The following is a 14,520-nucleotide window of genomic DNA, read 5'->3' on the forward strand; positions in this document are numbered from 1 at the left end:
ACTCTACATTTTATCATTCCAAATTGTATGCTTCTAGAATTCTAAATTTGTATTTCTGAGATTCTACATCCTAACCTAAATTTTGTACTTCTGAAATTCTGCATTCTAAGGTTCTAAATTACATATTTCTAGTATTGTACATTCTAATATTCTATATTTAAATATTATAAAATTTACATTTCTCAGATTTTGCTTTTTAAGATTCTAACCTGAATTCTGTGATTCTGCATTCTAAGATTCTAAATTGAATGCTTCTAAGATTCTTATTCTAAGATTTCAGTTTGTTTACTTATAATAACATGCATTCTAATATCATATATTCTAAGATTCTAAATTATATAATTCTAGGATTCTGCATTTTAAGATTCTAAATTGAATACTAAAATTGTGCATTCTAGGATTCTAAGTTTCTATATTTGAAGACTATAAATTGTATTTTTCTCACACTCCATGATATAAGATTCTAAATTGGTTTCTTCTAAGATTTTAAGTGTTTTACTTCTAAGATTCTTCAGTCTAAGATACTAAATTGAATACTTCTCAGATTCTAAATTGTATATTTCTCATATTCCACATTGAGATATTCTAAATTGTTTACTTCTGAAATTATGTATTCTAAGATTTTCAATTGAATAATTCTAATATTCTAAATTTAATCTATTTTTCCATAATAAACACTTTAATTTATAGTTTTGAGTTCCAAATTTCATCCCTCCTTCCCTCCCTCCCCTGCCCCCTCTCTGAGGTGGTAAACAATCAGATATGGATTATACATATGCAATTATGTAAAACATTGCCATGTTAATCATCTAAATTTAATATCTTTAAGATTCTGCATTCTAAAAGAAAATTAGAAGGCAGCTAGGTGATACAGTGGATAAAGTACTGGCTCTGGATTCAGGGGGACCTGAGTTCAAATCCAGCCTCAGACACTTGACACATATTAGCTGTGTGACCCTAGACAAGTCAGTTAACCATCATTGCCCTGCCCCCCCCAAATTCTGCATTCTAAGTTTTGAAATTGAATATTACTTGGATTCTACATACTAAGATTCAAAATTTTATACTTTTAAGATTCTGTATTCTAAAATTCTTGATCGTGTGCTACTAAATTCCTGCATTCTAATATTTAAAATTGAATCCTTCTAAGACTCTGCATTCTAAAATTCTATATTACCTCTAAGATTCTATGCCCTATAACTCTAAATTGAATCCTTCTATGATTTCAAATAGAATACTTTGAAGTTTCTACATTATAAGAATCTAAATCATATCATTCTAAGATTCTTAATTGGGTTCTTCTATATTTTTCCATTCTAAAATACTAAATCAGGGGTTGGCAAACTACTGGCAGCCTGTTTTTGTACAACCAACAGGGCAAGCTAACAATGGTTTTTATATCTTCGAATAAAGTTTTATTGTATTTGGTTTTTGTTTTTTTTTTAGTGAGGCAATTGGGGTTAAGTGACTTGCCCAGGGTCACACAGCTAGTAAGTGTTAAGTGTCAGGGGCAGCTAGATGGCGCAGTGGATAGAGCACTGGCCCTGGAGTCAGGAGTACCTGAGTTCGGATCCAGCCTCAGACACTTAACACTTACTGGCTGTGTGACCCTGGGCAAGTCACTTAACCCCAATTGCCTCACTAAAAAAAAAAAAAAAAAGAAAAAGAAAAAAAAAGTGTTAAGTGTCTGAGGTCAGATTTGAACCCAGGTCCTCCTGACTCCAGGACTGGTGCTCTATCCACTGCGCCACCTAGCTGTCCCCGAGTTTTATTGTATTTTAAAATGTAAAAAAACATCCTTAGCTTGCTGGCTATGCAAAACCAGGCAGCAGGGCAGAGTTCAACCATCCCTGCTCTAAATTGTTTACTTCTAAGATTTTAAATTTAATACTTCCAAAATTCTACATCCTTCCATTATAAATTATATATCTGTTACATTCTAAGATATTGTGATATTCCTCTGAGATTCTGCCTTCTTTTTTGTTTGTTTGTTTTTGTTTTTGTTTTTGGTGAGGCAATTGGGGTTAAGTGACTTGCCTAGGGTCACACAGCTAGTTAAATGTCAAGTGTCTGAGGTCAGATTTGAACTGAGGTCCTCCTGAATCCAGAGCCGGTGCTCTATCCACTGCGCCACCTAGCTGCCCCGAGATTCTGCCTTCTAAGATTCTAAATTGAATACTTCTATAATGATAAATTGTCTATTTCTAATACCCTATATTATAGGATTCAGCATTCCAAGATCTTAAATTAAGTCCTTCCAAAATTCTAAGTTGTATCTATCTAAAACCTACATTCTAGGATTCGAAATGTTATACTTCAGAGATTCTGTATTCTAATATTCTAACTTGAATACTTCTAATATTATGTTATATACTTCTGACTCTATATTCTAAGATTCTAATGCTTCTAAATTTTTGCATTCTTAGATTCTAAGTTTTTTACTGCTAAGATTCTGCCATCTAAAATACTGAATCAAATATTTCTGTGATACCAAATTGTATGGTTGTAAAATTCTACATCCTATGAATCTAAATCATATAGTTTAAATAATCTGCCTTCTGAGGGCAGCTAGGTGGCACAGTGGATATAGCACTGGCCCTGGATTCAGAGAATGGAGGACCTGAGTTCAAATATGACCTCAGACACTTGACACTTACTAGCTGTGTGACCTTGGGCAAGTCACTTAACCCTCATTGCCCAGCAAAAACAAAAAACCAAAACACCCGAACAAACAAAAAAGATTCTGCGTTCTAAGATTATAACTTGTATACTTCTAAATAACTGTATTCTAAGATCCCTAATTGTAGTTCTAAGATTCTACATTCTAAAATTCTAAATTTAATACCTCTAATATTCTGTATTCTAAGATTTTGAATTGAATACTTCTAATATTCTCAATTATATATTTCTAATATGCTTCTAAGAATCTGCATTCTAAGATTCTAAATTGTTTACATTTAAGATTCTATGTACTAAGGTACTAAATTGACTCCTTCCAAGATTTGTAATTAAATCTTCCTAAGATGCTATGCTCTAAGACTCAAAATTCTGCATTGTAAACTATTTCTAAGAATCCTCATTCTACAGGTCTAGATTGAATATACCCATGACTCTGCATTCTATTATTCTAAAAAGTATATTTATAAAATTCTGCATTCGAAGACTCATAATTGAATACTTCTAAGATTCTAACTTGAATACTTCTGAGAAGCTGTATTCCAAAATTCAAAATTGCTTATTTCTAAGATTCTAAACTGAATACTTTTAAAATTCTTGATTCTATGAGTCCAGTTGAATACTTCCCGGAGTATGCCTTCTAAGATTCTAAATTGAATACTTCTAAGTGTCTGCCTTGTACAAGTATGCATTGAATGATACTTCCAAGATTCTTCATTCTTTTATTCTAAATTGGAATGCTTCTAAAATTCTACTTTCTAAGATTCTTTATTGAATACTTCTAAGATTCTATATTCTTAATTCTAAGTTCAGTACTTCTAAGATTTTTCATTCTACAAGTAGAGATTGAATACTTCCAGGATTCTGCATTCTAAGATTCAATATTGGTTATTTTTAAGGTTCTAAATTGTATCCAAGATTATACATTCTAGGATTCTACATTCTTAGGTTTTGAAATTGAGTACTGGGGGCAGCTAGGTGGTGCAGTAGATAAAGCACCGGCCCTGGATTCAGGAGGACCTGAGTTCAAATGTGGCCTCAGATACTTGACACTTACTAGCTGTGTGGCCCTGGGCAAGTCACTTAACCCTCATTGCCCCGCCCAAAAAAAAGAAAAGAAAAGAAAAAGAAAAGAAATTGAGTAATTTGAGAATCTGCATTCTAAGATTCTAAGTTGAATACTTCTAAGTTTCTGCATTATACAAATATAAATTGAATACTTCTAAAATTCTAAATGGCATACTTATCAGACCCTACATTATATGATTCTAAGTTATATGGTTCCAAAATTATACATTTAAGATTCTATATTGAGGGGGCAGCTAGATGGCGCAGTGGTTAAAGCACCAGCCCTGAATTCAGGAGTACCTGAGTTCAAATCCGACCTCAGACACTTGACACTTACTAGCTTTGTGACCCTGGGCAAGTCACTTAACCCCCATTGCCTACAAAAAAAAAAAAAGATTCTATATTGAGTACTTATAAGATTCTGAATTCTAATATTCTAAATTAAATACTTCTTAGATTATAAATTGAATATTCTAAAATTCTACATTCTAAGATTCAAAAGTGTCTATGTCTAAGATTCTATGATCTAAAATTCTAAATAGAATACTTCCTTGAATATGAATTATATAATTCTAAGATTGTACACTCTGTGAATCTAAACTATATTGTTCTAAGGCACTGCCTTCTAAGATTATTAATGGAATGATTCTAAGAGTTTCAATTTAAAGTTTTTAAATTGTATGTTTCTAAGATTCTATATGCTAGGTTTATAAATTTTATACTTTTATGATTCTTCATTCTATGATTCCAAATTGTTTATTGTAAGAGTCTGTTCTAATATTTAAATTATCCAAATTACTTCTTAGATTGTAAATTAAAAACTTATAAAATTCCGCATACCAAAATTCAAATCGTATATACATCTAAGATTCTGCATTCTAAGATTCTTAACTGAATACCTAAATTTCTGCATTTTAACATTCTAAATTGTTTCTTTCTATGATTCTACAATCTAATATTCTAAATTGAATACTTCTTAGATTCTGTATCATAAGATTCTAAACTGTATGTTTCTAAGATTCTACATTCTAAGAATATAAATTGAATAATTCTGAGAATATGCATTCTAAGATTCTAAATTATTTATTTCTAACATCCTGCATTCTAAGATTCTAAATTGAAATTCTTCTAAGAGTCTACATTCTCAAATGTAAATTTATTCATTCTGTGATTTTAAATTATTTTCTTCTATGATTCTTCATTCTATAAGTATAAATTGAATACTTCTAAGATTCCGAATTGTAACATTCTAAATTGTTTGCTTCTAAGATCCTGCTTTCTAAGATTCTAAATTGTATAATTTGCAGACCTTAAATTCTAAAATTCTAAATTGCTTATTTCTAAGAGTCTACAAGCTAACAATTTAAATTATATACTCTAAGATTCTACATTTTTCTAATGTTTTGATTTCCACCATTCTGTAATCTAAGATTCTAAATTATGTATATCCAAGACTACATTTTAAGATTTCAATAACCTTTTTCTGAATCTTAATTGAATTTTCTAAGACTCTAAATTGTTTACTTCTAAGATTCTTCAGTCTAAGATTCTAAAATGAATACTTCTGCTCATCTAAATCGTATATTTCTAAGATTCTATATTCTAGTATTCTGCATTTTATGATCCTTAACTGAATATACCTAAAAACCTACATTCTATAATTCTAAACTATTTAAGATTCTTCTGACGTTCTTAATTTTGTAAGTCTAAATCTAATATTTCTAAATTTTTGCATTCTAGTGTTCTAAATTAAATACTTCTAACATTTTAAATTAAATTCTTCCAAGAATCTGCATTGGAAGAGTCTAAAATGAATCTTCCCAAGGTTTATAATGGAATCATTCTAAGAGTCTACATTCTAAGATGTATATTTCTGCATTCTAAGATTCTAAATTTTTATCTCTAATTTTTTATTTTACTAGAATTGAAATGAATTACTTAGAATTGAATAATTCTAAAATCCTGCATTCTGATATCCTAAATCAAATACTTGCAAGATTCTAAATTGTATACTTCTAAGCATCTACATGCTAAGTTTATTAATTGTATACTCTAAGATTCTACATTTTAGGACAAAAAGTTTTATACTTAACAGATTTCACATTCTATGAACATAAATTGAATACTTCTAAGATTCTAAATTATGTACTACTAAGATTGTACATTTTAATGGTCTAAACTTTATACTTCTAAGATTCTGGATTCTAAAGCTCTAAATCATATACTTCTAAAAGTTTTTTATTTTCAGATTCTATATTGAATACTCAGATTCTTACTTTGTAAGCTTCAAAATATTTTACTTTAAAGATTCTAGCTTTGGGGGCAGCTAGGTGGCGCAGTGGATAGAGCACTGGCCCTGGAGTCAGGAGTACCTGAGTTCAAATGTGACCTCAGACACTTACTAGCTGTGTGACCCTGGGCAAGTCACTTAACCCCAATTGTCTCACTAAAAAAAAATAATAAAATATATTTTTAAAAAGATTCTAGCTTTTGAGATTTTAATTTTTTATTTCTGTGGTTCTTCATTCTAAAAATCTTAATTAGCATTCTAAGATTCTAAATTGTTGAGTTCTAAGATTCTGCAAAATCTAAATTGAATTGTTCTAAAATGCATAATTAAATTGTTCTAAGATTCTGCATTATGATATGCAAATTTCTGCATTCTGTGATTCCAAGTTGCTTACTTCTAAGATATTTCTTCTACGACTCTAAATTTAATACTTCTAAGACTCTCCATTCTAAGATTTTAAGTTGTATGCTTCTAAAAGTTTACATGTTCAGATTCTAATTATATTTTAAGATTCTACATTTTAAAAGTATTAATTTTGTATTTCAAGGAATCTGCATTCTAAGAATCTTAACTGTGTACTTTTAAGATTCTGGATTCTGTGATCCTTAATTGAATAACCCTAATATTCTTCATGTAATGTTTCAAAACAGTATATAGCTAACATTCTACATCCTAAGATTCTAGACTGAATACATATGAGATTTACATTCTATGATTCTAAACTGAATACTCAAAAATTTTAGATCTCAAAATCCTAAATAGCATGCTTATATAGTTCTGCATTCTGAGAAATCTGTGTCTTCTCAAGATTCTAAATTCAATACTTCTAAGATTCTTAATTGTATATATCAAAGATGCTATATTCTAAAATTTCAAATTGCATGTGTCTAAATTCCTGCATTCTAAGAGTCTTATTTTTTTTTACTTCTAATATTCTGTGTTCTGAGATCTAAGTGAATACTTTTATGGATTTAAATTGTATAGTTCTAAGGGTTCTACATTCTAAGATTCTTTAGTACCTCTAAAATTCTGGATTTTATGATTCTAAATTACAGAAATCCATGATCTTTCATTCTACTAGTCTAAATTGCATACTTTTAAGATTCTAAATTATATACTCTCGAACCTTTCAATGTTCTAAATTGAATATTTCTGAGTCTTTACACTTTCTAAAATTCTAAATTGAATACCTAAGAAACTTTATTCTTAGATTCCAAATTAAATTCTTCTAAAATTCATAATTAAATCCCAGATCCTACATTCTAAAATTCAGAATTTTGCATTTTCATATTCTAAATTGTTTACTTCTAAGAGAATTCATTCTACATATGTAAGTTGAATACTTCTAAGACTCCATATTAGACCTAAATTCTAAGTTGTATACTTCTTAGAATTTACATGTTAATATTCTAAATTGTATACTCTAAGAGTCTATATTCAAAGATTCTACATTTTATATGTCCTGTATTTCTTAGGATCTTAATTGTATACCTCTAAGATTCTGCATCCTATGATTCTTATTTGAATATTTCTAAGATACTCTATTATTTTTTAAATAATCTATGTTTTTGAATTCTGAGATTCTAAAAAATTACATACTCAGTTTTTACATTCTAGTGTTCTAAATTAAATACTCTAAGTATTTAATGCAAAGATTCTAAGTTGCATACTCTAAAATTCTACATTTGAAGATTCTAAATTGAATACTTCTAAAATTTTGCATTCTAGGAATTGTAATTGAATACTTCTAAGATTCTAAATTGTGTACTCAATCTATATTTTGAGATTTTAAAATTTATACTTAGAGAATTCTGCATTCTATGAAATATAATTGCATACTTCTAAGATTCTATGATTCTAAAGTGTGTATATCTAAGATTCTGCATTATATGATTATATGATTTTATATGAATATTTCTATGATTCTAAATTGTTTACTTCTAAGATTTTTTTCTCATATTCTATGAATACTTACAACATGTTAGAATGCTTTAAGGATTCCACATTTTAAGATTCTAAATTGATTCAAAATCTCTGATTCTGTATTCTAAGACTCTAAATCGAATATTTCTATGAAACTAAATTGCAGGGCAGCTAGGTGGCGCAGTGGATAGAGCACCGGCCCTGGGGTCAGCAGGACCTGAATTCAAATCCAGCCTCAGACACTTGACACTTACTAGCTGTGTGACCCTGGGCAAGTCACTTAACCCCAATTGTCTCACACACACACACACACACAAAGAAATTAAATTGAAGAGTTCTAAAATTCTGTCTTCTAAGATTCCTAGAAATATACAATTAAGAGTTATAATGCAGAATATTAATAGTATAATATTTAGAATAAGAAAATGGGGGCAGCTAGGTGGCGCAGTGGATAGAGCACCGGCCCTGGATTCAGGAGGACCTGAGTTCAAATCGGGCCTTAGACACTTGACACTTACTAGCTGTGTGACCCCGGGCAAGTCACTTAACCCCAATTGCCTCAAAAATAAAATAAAATTAGAATAAGAAAATGTAGGATCTTAGACACAATTTAGAAAGTTAAAAGTTTAAAATTAGAGTATACAATTAAGAATCATAGAATACCGATTCTGAAGTTCTGCATTTTAAAAGTATAAATTTAATACTTCTAAGATTTTTAATTATATATTTCTAATATTTTACATTCTCAGTTTCTGTGTTCTAAGTTTCTATATTGAGTTCTAAGATCTGTATTTGAAAATTCTAAATACTTTACCTCTTAGGCTGCCTTCTAACATTCCAAGATTCATAATTGTATCCTTCTAAGATTTGACATCTAAGATTCAAAATTCTGCATCCTCTGCTTCTAAGTTGTTTACTTGAAACATTCTCTATTCTACAAATCTAAATTGAATATTTCTAAGAGAAAACATTGGATACTTCTCAGACCCTACTTTCTAAGCTTCTAAGTTATATACGTCTATGAATTTGCATGCTAATGTTTTTGTTTGTGTGGTTGTTTGGTCTTGTTTTGTTTTTTGTAGGGCAATGAGGGTTAAGTGACTTGCCCAGGGTCACACAGCTAGTAAGTGTTAAGTGTCTGAGGCCAGATTTGAACTCAGGTCCTTCTGAATCCAAGGCCAGTGCTCTAACCACTGTGCCACCTAGCTTCCCCCATGCTAATGTTTTGTATTGTGTAAGACTACATTTTTTAGATCATGAATTTTTTCTATGATGCTACAGTCTATGAATCTTAACTGTATACTTCTAAGATTTTCATTAAAACACTTCTAAGATTGGGTCAGCTAGGTGGCACAGTGGATAAAGCATTGGCCATTGATTCAGGAGGACCTGAGTTCAAATCCAGCCTCAGACACTTGACACTTACTAGCTGTGTGACCCTGGGCAAGTCACTTAATCCTCATTGCCCCGCAAAAACAAAACATTAAAAAACACTTCTAATATACTGCATTCTATGATTCTAAATTTAATACTTTGAAAATTCTGCATTCTGAGATTCTAAATTATATACTCTATGATTCTACATTTTAAGCGTCTAGATTTTAGTTTTATGATTCTGCATTCTATGAATCTTTCTGTATATTTGTAATATTCTGTATTTTAAGATTCCAAATTGTATACTTTGAAGATTCTGGATTCTAAGATTCCTAATTGTATGCTCTAAGATTCTACATTTTATTATTTTAAATATTATACTATTATGATTCTGCATTATAACAATCTTAATTATATACTTCTGAGTTTCTTCAGCCTAAGATTCTAAATTGAATGGTTCTAAGAGTCTTCATTCTCCAAATCTAAACTGAATATTTGTAAGATTCTAATTGTATATTTCTTAGACCCTACATTCTAAAATTCTAAGTGGTTAACTTCTCTACATGATACAAGCTACATACTAAGGCTATATACTAAGATGCTGAAGTGTAGACCTTAAGATTCTACACTTTAAAATTCATAGTTTCATAGTTCTATAATTCTAAGAATCTTAAGATTCTTCTAAGATTTTTAATCGAATACTTCTATGGAAGGTACAGCATTCTAAGATTCTTAATTGATTAATTCTAAGATTCTGTATCCTGTTACCCTAGGTTGGATATTTCTAAGATTCTACATTCTCAGATTCTGTACTCTAAGATTCTAATCTTAATACTTCTAACTGCCTATATCTTAAGAGTGTAAATTGTTTACTTCTAAGATTCTGCATTGTAACATTGAAAACTGAATTATTCCAAATTTATAATTGTATTCTTCTAAGATTCTATATCTGAAAATTCAAAATTCTATTTCTTAAATTCTGTGTTCTTTACTTATAAGATTCTTGATTTCATAAGTCTAAATTGAGTACTTCTAAGATTCAAAATAGTATACTTCTTATATTCTACATTTTAGGTCTTGATTGTATACTTCTAAGAGTATTCATCCTAAAGTCTACATTCTTTTTTTTTCTTTTTCTTTTTTTTTTGGGGGGGGGGTGAGGCAATTGGGGTTAAGTGACTTGCGCAGGGTCACACAGCTAGTAAGTGTCAAGTGTCTGAGGCCGGATTTGAACTCAGGTCCTCCTAAATCCAGGGCCGGTGCTCTATCCACTGTGCCACCTAGCTGCCCCTAAAGTCTACATTCTAAGATTCAAAATACTAATTCTCAGATTCTATATTATCTAATCATCTTTATTCCATTAGTCTAAATTAAGTACTTCTGAGATTTAAAATATTATACTTCTAAGATTCTATATTCTGATTCTTGGTCGTGTACATCAAAGAATTTTCATCCTAAACTTCTAAATTTAATACTTCACAGATTCTAAATGGTATATTTTTCAAATCATACTTGCTAAGATTCTAAATTGTACACGTCTTGTCTTCTTTCACACTATGACTAATATGGAAATGTTTTGCATGATCACACATGTATAACCTATATAAAATTGCTTACTGTCTCGGGAAGAAAGGGGAGAGGAAGAATGGAGAGAATTTGGAACTCAAATTTTAAAAACATAAATGCTTAAAATTGTCTTTCCATGTAACTGGAAAAAATATTAATTTAAAAAACATACTTCTAAGATTCTAAATTTTAAGATTCTACATTTTATACTTTTAAGATTCTTTGTTGAATACTTACAAGATTCTGAATTCCAAAGTTCTAAATTGTATACCTTGATGTACTAGGATTCTAAATTTCATGTGTGTCTCATTCTACTTTCTAAGAATATCAGTTGTATACTTTTTTTTTTTTTTTGGTGAGGCAATTGGGGTTAAGTGACTTGCGCAGGGTCACACAGCTAGTAAGTGTAAAGTATCTGAGGCCGGATTTGAACTCAGGTCCTCCTGAATCCAGGGTCGGTGCTCTATCCACTGTACTACCTAGCTGCCCCAGTTGTATACTTCTAAGATTATACTTTTTCATATTCTGCATTCTAAGATTCTAAATTATACAAATCCACTATTTTTCATTCTAATGGTATGAACTGAATACTTTTAAGATTGTAAATTGCATTCTTCTCAGGCTTCACCTTTAAATGTTTTAAATCGACTATTTCCAAGATTCCTTATTTCAGATTCTGCATTCTAATGTTCTAAATTCCATTAGTATTTTAATAGTACTCTAAAGAATACTTTTAAGAATTTCTAAATCAAATTTTTCTAAGATTCATAATTGAACCCTAAAATTTTACATTCTAAAATTTAAAATTCTACATCCTCGTATTCTAAATTGTTTACTTCTACGATAATTCATTCTACATGTATAAGTTGAATACTTTTTTCTTTTCTTTTTCTTTTTTCTTTTTTGCGGGGCAGTAAGGGTTAAGTGACTTGCCCAGGGTCACACAGCTAGTAAGTATCAAGTATTCAGGTCCTCCTGAATCTAAGGCTGGTACTTTATCCACTGCACCACCTAGCTGCCCCTAGTTGAATACTTTGTTATTATTAATAAACGTTTTTATTTAAAGTTTTGAGTTCCAAATTCTATCCCTCCTTCCCTCACCACTCCGAGGTGGTAAGCAATCAGATATAGGTTATACATGCGTATTAACCAACCTATAGATACACATGTGTATAATGTAAAACATTACCATATTTGCCATTTTGTATAAGAAAACTCAAAAGAAAAAAAATGTGAAAGAAAGTGAATATAATGATCCAAGACAATCCCAAAGGACTAATGATGAAGCATACTATCTACCTCCAAAGAAAGAACTGATATTGATTGAACACAAACCACAGCTTGTTTAGCCATTCCCCAATTGATGGGCATTCCTTTGATTAAAAGTTGAATATTTCTAAGACTCTAAATTGTATATTTGTCTGACCCTATGTTCTAAGAATCTTAATTGTATATTTCTAAGATTCTGCATTCTATAATTCTTAATCAAATACTTCTCTGATTACAAATGAAATACTTCTCTGATTCTATATTCTAAGATTCAAAATTGTATAATCTAATATTTTTCAGTATAAAATTTAGTTGAACACATCTATATTTCTGCATTCCATGAATCATAATTTTTTATTTCTAAGATTCTGCCATCTAAAATTCTAGGTTGAATATGTCTACATATCTAAATTTTATACTCCTGACATTTTATATTTTGAGATTATAAATTTTATCTTTTTGCATTCTAAGAATACTAATTGTATGCTTCTACATTTCAGTTTTCTAAGATTACAAATTTGAATATTTCTTTGTTGAGTTGGTCAGTCATCAATAAACATTGATGTTTATTGTCAATGGCTTATGTACAAGGCACTGTGCTAGGTGATATGGACATCAGACAAGTCTCCTCCATTAGACTGTGAACTCCTCAAGGGCAGGGACTATCTTTTTCTTTTCTTTTTATATCCAGAGTTTAGCCTTGTACATGGGTTATTAATGGTAAACATAAATGTTTGTTGATGACTAACTGAGCAACACTTCCATATGGATTCCTCTTAAGATATATCATTTTGTAGAATATGCTGGTTTTCAACTTCTCCCTACTGTGTTCTCTATTTTGTTATTTCTATAAACCACAGTAAGAGATAAGTTTAAATAATAAACAAGAGCAAATTACAATGTCTTAAAAGCCAAAAAGAGCCTGAATGTTTCTAAGGTTCTAAGTTGCATATCCTAAGATTTTACATTTTAATGTTCTAAAATTTTTATTTCTATAATTTTGCATTAATTAATAATTAATTTGATACTTCTAGGATTCTTAATTAAATGTTCTAAGACTATAACTTGAATACTTCTATGAGTCTATATTCTCAAATTTGAAATTATATATATCTAAGATTCTTAATTTAAAATGCCCAAATTTCTGCTTTCTAAGATTCCGATTCATTCATTTTACAAGTCTATATTGAATACATCTAAGATTCTGTATCATAATGTTCTAAATTGAATACTTCCATCATTTAAAATTAAATGTTTCTAAGAGTCTAAATGCTAAAATTCTAAGTTGTAGACTCTGATTCTAAATTTTAACATTCTGAAGTTTCCATTTCTGTTTCTACATGCTAAGGTTCTTAATTTCATACTTCATAGATCCTGCATTCTGTACATCTAAGCTGAATACTTCTAAGATTGTCAATTGTATACTTCTCGGGTTATACATGCTAAGATTCTAAATTATATACTCTTAAGATTCTATATTTTCAATTCTAAACTTTATTCATTTACAATTCAGTATTCAATGGATCTTATTTGTAAACTTCTTAGATTCTGCTTTCTAATATTCTAAACTGAATACTTCCAAGATTCTAAATTAAATCCTTCTAAGATTTTAGTTGTATATTTCTCAGATTCTACATGTTAAGATTCAAGATTGTATACTTCTAAACTTCTACATTTTTAGATTCTAAATTTTAGGCTTCTATTATTTTTCCATTCTTAGAATCTTAATTTTATACTTCTTAAATTAGAGAAGTCTAAATTTTTTGCTTTTATGATTCTACATCCTAATATTACAAATTGAATACTTCTGATATCATAAATTAAATACATCTGCCTTCTAAGATTCTAAATGGAATACTTCTATACATCTATATTGCATAATCCTAAAATTCTACCTTTTAAAGTATAAAGTATATCCTTAGCAGATTCTACATTCTGAGAAGTAGAACATTCTACATTCTAACTCTGTAACCTAAATTGTTTTTATTTTGTTTTGGGTTTTTTTGCTGGGCAATGAGGGTTAAGTGACTTGCCCAAGGTCACACAGCTAGTAAGTGTCTGAGGTCACATTTGAACTCAGGTCCTCCTAAATCCAGGGCCAGTGCTTTAGCCACTGCACCTCCTAGCTGCCCCTGTAACCTAAATTGTAAGATTCTATATTGAATACTTTTATGACTTAGCATTCTAAGTGTCTATTTTCTATAGCTTTAAGAATCTGTAATTCTAAAGAAGGCTTCCAGAAAGAGAGAAGTTCTGAGCCAGGCTTACACAGATGGTCACAGGCTAGACTGTCACATGTTCATCTGGCTTGTTGTTCTCCCTTGGGTCTCTACCCCGCTGTTTTATCCTATATA

The 14,520-nt window shown here is 30.0% G+C and overlaps 1 protein-coding gene across 2 annotated transcripts in view; it reads left to right on the plus strand.

Moving 5' to 3' along the window:
* ARHGEF17 (Rho guanine nucleotide exchange factor 17) overlaps positions 1-14,520 on the plus strand; it is a 158,331-nt gene that overhangs the window by 124,101 nt on the left and 19,710 nt on the right. The window lies entirely within an intron of this gene.

The sequence above is a fragment of the Dromiciops gliroides genome, chromosome 3 (assembly GCF_019393635.1).
Source record: "Dromiciops gliroides isolate mDroGli1 chromosome 3, mDroGli1.pri, whole genome shotgun sequence".
NCBI lineage: Eukaryota > Metazoa > Chordata > Mammalia > Microbiotheria > Microbiotheriidae > Dromiciops > Dromiciops gliroides.